This window comes from Haemaphysalis longicornis, unplaced genomic scaffold, assembly GCF_048455015.1.
Source record: "Haemaphysalis longicornis isolate Haplotype H1 unplaced genomic scaffold, Haemaphysalis longicornis Haplotype H1 scaffold_2, whole genome shotgun sequence".
NCBI classification, from domain to species: Eukaryota; Metazoa; Arthropoda; class Arachnida; order Ixodida; family Ixodidae; genus Haemaphysalis; species Haemaphysalis longicornis.
The window spans coordinates 152,906,805-152,919,549 of NW_027526295.1; the positions used below are offsets into that span (position 1 = coordinate 152,906,805).

General features: G+C 48.1%; 1 protein-coding gene across 1 annotated transcript in view; it reads left to right on the forward strand.

Moving 5' to 3' along the window:
- The first annotated feature begins 1,972 nt into the window (after positions 1–1,972).
- The window catches only part of LOC144169343 (uncharacterized), a 116,724-nt gene continuing 105,951 nt past the window's right edge, over positions 1,973–12,745 (forward strand). The window contains exon 1 of the mRNA XM_077698443.1: positions 1,973–2,163. The gene's annotated coding sequence lies outside the window, so the exon portion shown is untranslated. The remainder of the gene's footprint in view (positions 2,164–12,745) is intronic.

The window sequence follows — 12,745 nt, forward strand, 5'->3', positions numbered from 1 at the left end:
GTTAGTTTGGGGATGGTACGCAGTAATGTGGCGGTGTTCGGGGAAGTTTAAAACCATGATTTGTACAGTAAGCCCTGGTGTAAATGCGGCACCCCTGTCGCAACTGAATTATCGATACGGAATAGGAAGCCCACACTGCCGATATGCCATGTTCCAGCAAATTTCCTACACACTGGACCTTCCACCGCTAGATCGTCACAACTCCGCGGTATACGAACATTCGAGGGAAAAAAAAGAGAGATTATGACAGGTCATAATCTCCTGGCCGCTCACGTCTCCACAAATGATTGGACTAACCAGAACGTTTTTTTTAAATACTAACGCTTTTATTCTTTCTCCGACTCCCTTTCATGGGCACGCATAGCTTGCTGAGGCGCCAAATCTACGCGATACCGTTCCTGACCAAGCCATAGGTTACTATGAGAGGCAGGACCATGATCCTGCTCCAAATGGTGGATTCCCACGAGAGAACGGGTCAGGCGATGCACGCTGAAATGTGGGTGCTCATTAGGCTCCCAGCTTGTGCATGGTTAGTAGAGCTGGTGCTGGCAGCCCTCGAATGGTCAAGTATGTGTTCGGTTCCTTGCCATTATAAAAGGTCGCACGCTTTGTCGTAACGTGGGTGGCACGCACAAACGCTCTTATGTCCTCGCGTGGCCAGTACAGGCGAGTACCGCGATGTCCATGGACACGGCAGAGACAGGACAGTTTCTGCGGGATGTCAGGACTTCCTGCTGTGCCGTCCCGTTCCGCCCTGTACGCCCTCCCTCCGTCGTACCAGCCGACAACATTGCTTTTACTTCTTTCCCGGAAGTGTAGAGCGGCTCACTTCAGGCGCCCAATACCTTGCACGCGCCGCGAGAGTAACCAACTCGACAAGAACCGGAGGATATCCTGTCACGTTTGTTTATTCTTGCAGAGTCGTAGTGGAACTCCGTCTGCGTTCAGGGCGGGTAAACAACAAAACAGCACCAGAGCCGCGCTCGTCGGATAACAATCAACGTGTGTGCCATGTGTGATGCCGCCGCTGTGAGAGTGACTTAACCATTCATCCCCGACTCACGACTCTCTTCCGCGGCACCTCCCTTCCGCCACAGAACGGGAGGAGGGTCACTCTAGCAGTGATTTTTACTCTCTCTCTTCTTTTTGTAACGGCTAGTGCCGGCCGAGTAATACTTCCTCGTGCTGCAGAGCGCCGCCGCCACCACGGGGGGCGAACAATGAATCCTCGTTCATCGACGCAGCGCCAGACGCACGCATCATTGCGGTCCGGTCGCCGTCGTTGCCACAGGTCCGCACGACCGATGCTTGGCCGCGCACGCTTATGCTGCTGCCTCCGCTTCTTGCACGGCTCGGCGACTATCGGCCGCACAACCAGCCTGACCGGCAGCAGCCGTCTTCAAGGCCTCGCTCTCTATCCGCCCTCCATCTGCGAAAGAGAAGCGAAAAAAATGAGAAAAGAGAAAGGCGCGGGTACGTAACGAGGGGAAAGAAAGCAAAGAAAACCAGCAGATTTCCGAGTGCCGCAAAGAAAGGGGAAGTAAGCGCCAGAAAGCCGGTCTCTCCTGCCCTGGACGACTTTCTTTCGACGGCCGTAATTACCGTTTCGGTTGTGCAGTGCGGCTGGCAGCTGTAGCGCCGGTGCTGCTGGCCGTGTCGGTGGTGGTGGTGGTGGTGGCGGCGGTACGTACAGTGCCAGCGTCACCGGGTATCCCAGTTTGTCGGGCGCATTCTGGCCGAGCAGGTTTCACGCCGTCTCAGCGCAGCGGCCGCCGCCAGGAACCGACAGGGCTTGAGCCGCGCCGCGGCCAGGCCGGGCCGACCGGAACACCGACCGCCCCGTCAACTTAGTCCAGTTGTGTGTGTGTAATACTGTCCCGTGTACTGCTTGTCGCGTCTTCTTCGGGCGATCCCGCTGCATCGGCCTCCACCGCTGAGCGAAGAAGAGTCCTTGTCGGAACAAGTGTATAGCTCCGCCAGTGCGTTCTGTGGCCTCCGGATTCCTCAACGAAGGCCGCGCGGTGGGAGTCCCGATGTGCCTGCGGCGCCGCTGTCTTACGGAAGCGTGGTAGTGGTCGAGTTTTGTGACGCGTCCGATGATGGCACTTCTGATGGATTAGCCCCGTTGAGTGGCGTGCTACGACGGGGAGGATGCGAGAATACGTAAGCTATATGATTCCCTCCATCTCTTATATTGCGACTTTGGCTCGTGGCGTTGATCTCAAAATGTCGAGTGTGTTGAGAGGCGGAAGAAGCGTGATGAGCGAGTACTCGCACAGAATTTTATTTCAAAAGCAATGCCGGAAGCGTTGTCAAATATGTGTGTTGTGGGCGTGCACATGGGCGTGTTCGTCTGCGCCTTCGTCTGTTCCCGCTCCCCCCCCCCCCCCCCCCCTTTTTTTTTTCTTCAATGATCCAACTCTTTCCTATTTCCACGCTTTTGCGTCGGTTTAATCCCGATTGTCTTTCACTCCACAAACCGCATGTGATCCTGCCAGCAGTGCTAGGTCACGTTGCAGAGAAGGAGGCAGAGGCCCGGCAAGTCTAAGGATTTTGACTTTACAGTAAATGGTTTAGCTACTCACTTGCCTGCTTTGGGATATCGTTTTTTACCCTATGAGGATATAAATAAGATAAGATAAGATTAAGTTAACTCCGCCATGTACAGCAATATAATCGTGGGCAAGCCTAAGCCTTCAGTAGGCTTGTGTGGCGACGTCCTGCAGCAGCGACAGTTCACAAACTAATTGCGTACAACGGGCAGTTACAACACGTAAGAGAAAATACAAAACAAGAACACCGAAGGAATGCTTAGAGGAAATACAAATACAAAATATAGGGAAAACAACAAACAAGAAACAAAGGTGCGACAAAATGAGACATTGCTGAGCACTTCAGCTCAGCCGTCCTTAAAAGAAATTGTGGCCGCTCTCAGCTTACTTCGCAAAGTTATCAAAAACAGATCATCTGGAAGCTCATTAAAATATGCCGGTACCTACCGTGATCGTGTGGATCTCCCGTTGTGTGTTTGAATTCTTAATACCACATAACGAGACACATGTCGTAGAGGTAAATATTTCCTGTTACAATCCTTGTAATCACTTTCATAAAAACACTTTAAAATGACACGTTATTCGAATACGTTGTCTTAACTAAGCGATCCTGCTGATTTATAGACACTCATTGATTCATCTCGAGCGACGTTTAGCCTCACTTCGTGCAATATTGTTCAGAATGTTATTAACCCTGCTTTTCCATGTTGAAGAACAATTGAAAAAAAAAAAAAAAAAAACAGCACACGCCATAAAGGAAGAGTACTGCAATACCATAACTTATCATTATTCTCTCACTTAATTGCCCTTTTAACACTAGTTCAGCCACTCACACTCAGTCTTCTTTAAACTACCCTCCTTACCATGCTGCTGGTCCTACTCCGAATCGAACTTTCAGACATAATTCTAGTCGAAGCCCTTTCACACTCCTCACTGAACTTCCCGTCACACTACCCTTCGCCTCCTCCCCCCCTCCCCTCCACCTTCGGAGTTGGCCCCGTATAAGCAGTTTGATGACTTCTTTCGGAGTTCTAGTTGGCACACATTTGAAGAAACCTAGTAGTTATTGCTTTTTCAGTATAAGTTTGCTGTTATAATGCGCTCTCAGTTAACGTACTGCTAGCGCGTTTTTTTTTTTTTGCGTTCCCGTAAAGTACGTGACCTCAGTAGCTTCTAATAGTTTTTCTCGGAAACCTAACCCCTCTAATGTTATTCTAGTAAAAGAAAATTAGCAATAGCGCTGCGAGCACTTCGTTACTTCGTTAACATTGGATATATCTGAAGTGGCCTTTATCCAATGTCAGTGTACCATAATTTGAGGTGATCACACTCCCTCAATGAATAGACTCTAAGCGCACAAAACGTGTTTTTGAGGCGTTGTCGCGAAAATTATGAGGGGAGGTATTCGGGAGGTTGGGGCTGATGAGACCACGAGGCCATTCTATTTTTAATTTGGCAATGTAGCATGTGTCGTACACACTTTAGGGCCGTAATAATCTCACTTAGATTTAAACAACGCAAAAATGAAAGTCTTTCCTGTGCTTTGTCGACTTCTTTTGTTTATTAAAGTTACATAACCACAAGAATGTCACTGCTTGCCCGAATCACCTGTCATCGGGTGTCTACGTCGCAAGATCCTTCGATAACGGCTTGTTATTTTGTGCAGTAAGTGGATTAACAGCATCATTTGATTCCTTATGGCCCGCATCACACGCCAGTACGTTTATCAGCTAAAACAACTATATTAGCATGACCGTAGTTCCAAAGTATGTAACTTCTCAGCAGTAAACAGATAGAAACTCTGAAATTTCACTGGAGTTGGGCGCTATAGCGCCCAATTCAAGTGAAATAGCGGTTCGCTGAGGACTACCGGCTATGGAACCTATTTCCAAAACACAGACTCGTGACGTAACCAATGTCGCCTAACAGGACGTGTTCCGTGAGAAGAAGAGGAAACACACATCTTCTGAACACTTGTTACAATTCCGTCTCCCATCTTCTGCGGAGGCATGCGAGGCGCACCCGCCGCGGTGGCGCAGTGGCTATTAGGCGTTGAGATGGTGAACCCCAGGACGTGGGTTTGATCCCAGCCGCAATGGCCACTTTTTAGACGGAACCGAAAGCCGAAAATGCTCGTGTGTCGAGATTTAAGTGCGCGTTAAAACCATCAGGTGGTCAAAATTAGTCTGTAGACCTCCATTATACGGCGTGCCTCATTGCCCAGGTATAGCTTCGGCCCATAATTTGACCCTCTAAACGGTCATCTGCTTCACTTTGTTCTTGCCATCTAGGTGGGGCCCTCTGTTTTGTACAATAATGAACAAATTGATCGGGCACATGAAAATATAAATATAACACAACGACTCTGTGGCAATTTCTGTCGGAGTATTCGCGCGACTCAGTTCCAATAATGGGTGCGGTGATATATCACTGCTGAGGTAAACCCAAACAACGCCATGGTTACTCACACGAACCAGGACCTTGAACTCTGGGTATCCTTGGGGAATTTCGACGAAAACGTCCAGTCGTTTCATGTGCTTATGGGCGCATGCATGGGGGTTGGCGCAGCTGTTCACCACAACGACGTGGCGCCGTATTTGACCGCACACTACGCGCATGCGCATTGGTCTGAGCGCAACCCTCCTTTGCGTGGCTGTTCCCTTGAGGGGAGAGAGACGGATATTGGGGAATCGCGTTGTGTATGCGGTAGCTGTACACGCAGAGCACGCGCTCGTTCCACTGCACTCGCTGTCGTGATGGCCCGTCTGTATCGGCCTTTGCCAGGATGAATGGCGTCTTTATGTGCACGACGCGTGCTCGTTCGTGGCACTCGCTGTATTAACAGTCCGTATACCTACATCGACGGACGTATACGATGTATGCTGTGGTTGTAATTACAGTGACGGCGCATTTGCACAATTGTGCCGTAGGAGCCATAAGGTGCGCGCGACGCCACCAGCACACATGTTGAGAGATCGCGGTGGTGGCTTCCGTCGCCAAACATATGCGCCAAAGTGCGTTAATGTTTGCCTGGCATGGCAGCCTTGTGGTCCATATCTCTGCCCATTTCTCAGCGACGCTACTGCTTTTGAGCGCAGTTTTCAACGAAGCACGCAAATCATGTTGTGCTAGCGTTTTACTTTTCGATGATATCTGCATATGCTGAAGAGGCTTTGCGCCCTGATACACTCTCTTCTTTCTACAAGCATTCTAACCGTTTACAATTTCTCAAAATTCCGACATGTCCGACATTCAAAAAAAAGTTAGCTTCATTACAGCAAGGGTTCACACCCTCGCACGTTTGTCTTTAACAGACCGCACGAAAAGCAAAAAGATAACAAACGAAGGAGTGCAACTAAGGTTTTCCGGAAAAGTCACAAGCGCACCAAATGCGAACGTGAAGCGGGGAAAATATTCGCTAGTCCACAGTAAAAAATTAGTTGTCAGGGAGTGAGTGAGAGATCTACATTATTTTCTCCGAGCGGTCAAGGAGGAAATTTAAGCCCAGACCAGGAAAACTATAGAGCATACTATGCGGAAAGTTCTTGATATCAAGGAGCCGGCGCGTTTTAAGAAACGTTATATAGGAAGCTGTGCATGGAGCTTCCTTTGCCACACTCCTTGGTTATGCCAGTTAAACACGGTAAGGCGCACAGTTCACCGCGTTTCCTTTATGCTATTTATACCCCTGAAGATGGAGTACCTATTTAGTGTCACTTCTACGACAGAAATAGCACGTCTTAACGGCATGGCAGCGGGATTTTAAGAACACGAGCACCAACGCTGGACGACGAGATTACCCTTGCAGGACAATAGGAGCAGTCCCCATGTAAACCAACATCATGAACCTAAAGCTTCGTGATGATTAGAAACTCGAGCAGCCGATTTAATTACATTTAAGATTTGAGTGCAACGGAATCATACGACAATTAGAATGTATATTCGAAGTGTATTCGAAGCTTAGGAATGCAATTAAAGGCACATACCGGTAATAAAACAACTATAATAAATAATTAAGACAAAAAGAGACGTGTAGGTAAAAGAGTCGTTCCAGATAGGAAACCTTCATTTCGCGTAAGCGTACTTCTCTCATTTCACCCGCCGCGGTGGCTCAGTGGCTAAGGCGTTGCGCTGCTGAGCACGAGATCACGGGTTCAATTCCCGGCCACTTTTCTGATGGAGGCGAAAAGCAAAAACGCCCGTGTGTTCGAGGTTTCCGCGCACGTTAAAGATCCGCAGGTGGTCAAAATTAATCCGGAGCCCTAAACTATGGCGCGCCTCATCACCCGCGTTGCGTCGGCGTGTTAAACCCTACAATGAATTAATCAATCTCTCATTTCTGCCGTTATATTGTTTCCAATAGGTGGCCACGCGAGCCTAAGAATTTACCAGTACTGTCACCTACCACGGTCAAACACTCGTACTTTACCGATCATTCTGTACATCTCACAGCTTCCTAGTAGCTCCTTTGATTGATTGATTGTAGGGTTTAACGCGCCGACGCAACGCAGGCGATGAGGCGCGCCGTAGTGGAGGGCTCCGGATTAATTTTGACCACCTGGGGATCTTTAACGTGCGCCGAAATCTCGCACACACGGGCGTTTTTGCTTTTCGCCACCATCAGAAAAGCGGCCGCCGCAGCCGGGAATCGAACCCGCGACCCTAGTAGCTCCTTTAAAAAATTACTGGTGGATTAACCTGTTAAAATACACTAAGTGCCCTTGCCTGAGAGGAACCGGGGGATCGAGACGGATGACAGAGAGCGTGTAAAAATTAGCTGTTTGAAAGGGCTTATCAGTGAAGGCGTAGCCTGTGTGTGAACTGAATCCCTTAACTCCGACTCGTTCTCAAGGTCTTGCTTAAGACGCGCATCATACTTGCGCCGGACGCTTCAGTTACTTGCTGCACCTGTCTCAGTTGCGAAATACACCAGGCCGGCTGATCCGGTAGGCCTCTACCCCTTAGTCCCGGCTGGTCTCCATATCGCTCGAGGACGATCGGTCTTCCCGAGTATGTAGGCGAGGGTCGACTGGGTCATCCTCTTCGAGGCACTGCGAGCGCACTGCATTACACTGAGCGCTAATGTCGTTCTCTTAAGCATGCGAAGTGCGCGCGATGGCTATCTACCACGTGCGCCGCGATGTGCGCGCTTGTCGCCAAGTAGCGCCAGGAGCATAGCGGTCCACTGCACGCGATCCCCTTCCGTTAACAAGACATACAACGCAAAATTCCAACGTGTGGCGTGCGGTTCGTGGGACTTTGCCAAATAGGCGGTTCTCCAATGATACGTTTTATCTTTCAACGGCAGGTTGTGAACGTGTAAGCTTGAATGATGAGCATTGGTTAATCTCGTAAGCGCAGTGGGGCCTCAATGTTAATAATGGCTACAAAAGTTGTGCGGTCCTATCTCACACACAAAAAGTTAAGTGCAAAAGCAGCATGGGGTCTTACCATGCTGATATCCCGCGTTACAACAGTAATGTGCACGCGGATGTTCACACTGCGTGGGCTGGGTAACTCACGAGCCTTTAACCAAACGCATTGTAGATGAACGAATAATAAGAAGTTGACTATTCATTAATTAATAGTTCGTGTGCCACTTTACTTCGCCAAACGAAGGAAGCCCTCACGAAAATCATCCAAGCCATTTGCGAACAGACAATCCTCTTTAGGCATTTCGTAAAGTGCATCCACTCCTCGTGCTAATAAACACAACAAATCTTGCAAGATAGCGTTTATGATAAGTTGCTTCATAGGAAGACTATAAATCCCCATTTCCGATATTCTAGATCTAGGCCTTTTTTTTTGTTTTGGCTTGCGTCACGGGGTACCGCAACTGGGAGGTTCCCAGAAAATTTTCAAGCTCTTCAATTCTTCGTCTTGTATTATTTACGACTTGGTGTGCCTCGCTATAGGTTGTATTCACTGGCGTAGCACGCATGCGGGCAACCATGTGTGTGCGCCGTAAGTGGTTACGTCGGGCTCTGCAAGATGGCGGTACTTGTCCGTGCTTGATGTTCCAAACTGCCCCCCACCGAACGCAGATGCCTTGACTCCAATGTGAGTGCGGTCAATAAGATCTGTTGACACCCCCCTTGGCAATCGGGTTGAAACTGGGAAGACGACGCATGCCGGTGTCTTTTTTTTGTGCGAGGTGCGGGTGCAGTGGCACAAACCGCGCCATGACTGTGCCGAAGAGGCAGGGACATGGCCGTTGCTAGTGTTACCAAGCGAAGAAATTGACAGCTAAACGTTTTAGTGGGCACCATCAATAGCCTTGCACTAAACTAAGATAATAATTTCTCATTACAGGATAATGTACAGACATACCCGAAATTTTAACAGGCGAGATGTATACGAAAGGGAACCGGGACACGGGCAGGATTTCCCTCGGCTCCTCCTAAATGTACAAATACGCAGAAACACTTGAAAATGGGTGATAGCACTGATAGGGGACTGGGTCTATCTTTAAGTTTCTTACAGGCTTTCGAACACCCGAAGACCCAGCGGTACTACTTTGTTGTTTCCTACAATAAGAGTTCAATCATCTCGGGATACCTTAGCTAGCAAAATGGTGCACACTGAGCTAATGCGCATGCGCAATATGTTCCTATTTGCGCACACAAAATCTTTTTTCTTTGGCCAAGGGGGTCATAGGTTGAACTTCTTTGTATCACATCCTGAGCTTCTTCGGTGATTACGTAACATACGATAACATTTTAATAACTTCAAGTTCGGCTTGTTGGTATATGTTTATCATGGGAAAAGCGCTACTGAAACGAATACCACAAAAGTACAGCACAAAGAGATACCAATTGAAAATTTAATTAAGAAAACGTACTTGTATATACGTGAAACAAATGGTGGTATCACAAATCCAGCTTCGCTATCTAACAAAAGAATTAAATGTGTAACATCAAGGGCAGAAAACTGCATATAATCACAAGGCACGCGTCATAGATACAAAAAAAAAAAATCTAACCGCATTTAAAAAGGCAAGCTCAGTTTCTGATAGCATAACCTGCAGATGGCTGAGACAGCTATTCCCCTTTTTATAAAGCGGAAAACTATATAATGTCAAGCGCTGACAGCTTCGCCTGCTTTTGAACAGTAACCGTGTCACCAAGCTTAGGTCGGCATGTGCCCTATTTGCAGTGGATTGCTAATGCGAGCACGGTGGCCTTTTAGGAGACTCAATGTTTGGGATGGCGGAAATTTAGGCATCTGCCCGTCTGGCTAACGTATTTCTTTTTGCACGTATATGGCCGCTGCGCATTTTGTTGTTACGGGCAAATTGTTACGCGTCGAAGGGTTTTTACGATTTCAATTTTCTGCGTTTGTTACTAACTTGATGCTTTTAACATTAACACTTCCCCTCCCCTCTTTCCCTCCGTTCCGCGCCGAACTTAGGCCCATGAAAGCTGTTGCAGATGCCTACGCCTGGTGAACATCAAGGAAAGAAACCCTGACATAAGTTACAACACGGAACCACCGGCCCGTCAGTTTCCCTATAAATATCGTGAATATTTCCCCTTTCTGAGAGGCCATTTATATAGTCTTTGCATCGTATGCATGTAGTTACTCATTGCTGTTCCCGTTTTAGCAAACTTCCTTATGAAAACAAACAAACAAAAAAACAGTAGAAAACTCCCAGACAAAGCCGGGAAAAAGAATTGAGAAATTTTTGCATTGAAGAAAAAGCACATAATTTCGATCGGATGTTTAACGACCGAGAATCGCTATGTCTATAAAGTACCGCAAAGTCATGGCAAACAGGGTGCTCTGAGATTGATTAGAGAACGTAGAAGATGAAGCATTCCGTGGGTTTGATCACCATCTTAATGTATGTACCCCCATTAGATGCTGTAACATATATACGGGGCATCTGGAGGCTGTTACGATTGAGTCCGCCGCTGGGCTTCGTTTCAATACTCCTCGGCTGTCCGGCGAAGCCTTCACTATGTGCGCCTTTTAGGCAGGCCCTCCCTGTCGGTGACTCACGCTTTCACGCCTCGACAAGCCCTGCAGGATCTCTGGCGCCTATCTATCGAAGCGATCAACATTTGACGGCATGCCGGCGCAACAAGCCCAGACCTGCCCCAAGGACACAGAAGCCCCGCGTCCGCTGGAGAGACCTCCCCTCCCTCCCCTCTCCCGGACTCAGCGTGCGCCGCTACTACCGACTGCTCACGAACTCTGGAAAGAGTGTTGTGTGTGTCTGTGACGTTCGTGGCATGTGCACAATCTAGAGGCTGCCGGAACGACTACCCCGCTGACTGGAGACACTGTACCATCGACTGCGCCTTAATGCAGCGTTTACAAATTCGTTCCTTCATCGTATAGGCCAGACTTCCAACCCATACTGTGACAACTGTGGCTCACCCGAAACCATCGAACATATACTACTAGAGTGCTCTGCTTATGCTGAATCAAGGGCCCGTTTACAGCAAAGAATTGAATGTCTCCAACCTGGACCAATAACACTAAGCTTGATGCTTGGACCATTCCACTCACCATCCTCCCAGCGCAAAGCCCTGTCTGCATTATTTGAGTACCTCGAGGACATTGGCGTCGCTACAACACTGTAGCCATCTCCATAGCGTGTGCAGTCAAGTTTTTTACTCAGCGCCCTTAAACAGGACTCTATTCATTTTTAATTTTTATTCTTTCTTTTTATTCTTATCTTTTGTCTCCTACTCTTCTTCTTCCCCCTTCTTCCTTTGTTTCCTTCTCCCCCCTTCCCCGCAGAGTAGCATGTCAGCGAATTCATGCTGGCAAACCTCTCTGCTTTCTCTGTAATAAAGAGTCTCTCTCTCTCTCTCTAGAGGGAACGTTGTTTTGAACGTTGGCGTTTTCGGGTATAAATAGACCTCGCCCAAGCGCTATAACCCATTCCTGTTTGAGCAGTGAATCGTTGCTGTCACTCTGCTCGAGTCCTATACTGTTACCTCGCCCGTCGGGGCGTTGTTCTTTGGATTCGGCTCACCTCTCGCTATGAAGTAAACAGTTTCGTTAGCCTACGGCTTCTGGACGTCTTCACGGCTGCAACAGCGGCTGGCCGCTCGCTTCACACCACGCTACCAAACGTATGTCGGAGGCGACGGAGCTCGGCTCTGGTCGGCCTTCCCGGTCACAACAAGGCCAAACGAAAGTTGTTTGTTTGGTCCAGAATCAGAGAGAGAGAGAGAGAGAGAGAGAGAGAGAGAGAGAGAGAGAGAGAGAGAGAGAGAGAGAGAGAGAGAGAGAGAGAGAGAAACTCTTTATTAAAGAGGAAAATGCAGAGAGGTTTGCCGACATCAGTTCGCCGGCATGCTACTCTGCGGGAAAAGGAGGAGAGGGAAAAAGGTAGTAGGTGTAGTGAAGAAAAGGAGAGTAGTAGTAGTGAAAAAAAAAAATATGATCCTTCTTCATGCGCAGACTCGTTCCCTGCAAAGCCGGAGTGGGCGGGGGTCCAAATTAAGTTGATCTTGCCTGTCCGGTTTTCGAGGTGGAGACCAGAAATGAGGCTAAAACGGAAGACTAGGCGAGTTGGTACATGTTCATAATAACAGCGCTACCGACACAGACAGAAAGAAGAGGGCACAAACACGGCGCTGACTAACAACTGAGATTTATTGCTAGGCCAGTGGTATTTATACACACATGGGCAAAAACAACAAAAAGGAAATAAGAGAAGGAAACACTAAATTAATTGTCTTGTTTCCAAGCTGATTACAAAATATACTTGTGTTTTGTGTTCATCGTACTTCTTGCCCCGTAGGTAGATTAACTTGCGAATATACGTAAAGTCAGCATGATGCCACGCTCACGCTCTCATATGGTCACGTGTTAATTTAGTGTTTCCTTCTTTTATTTCCTTTTTGTTGTTTTTGCCCATGTGTGTATAAATACCACTGGCCTAAGCAATAAATCTCAGTTGTTAGCCAGCGCCGTGTTTGTGCCCTCTTCTTTCTGTCTGTGTCGGTAGCGCTGTTATTATGAACCGAAATGAGGATTGCGAACGCCTCCCTTGATATGTGTCCTCGTGAGAAATTTAGAATTGCTGATTTGGAGTCGCTGATGATTGTATTGATTTTTGGGGATGCAACCATGGCTAAAGCAATGGCTGCTTCTTCTCCAACCAACGAGTCTCTCGCTCGGATAGAGCAGGAGGCTATGGTGTTACCCTGATTGTTGACTACCGCTATGGCCAT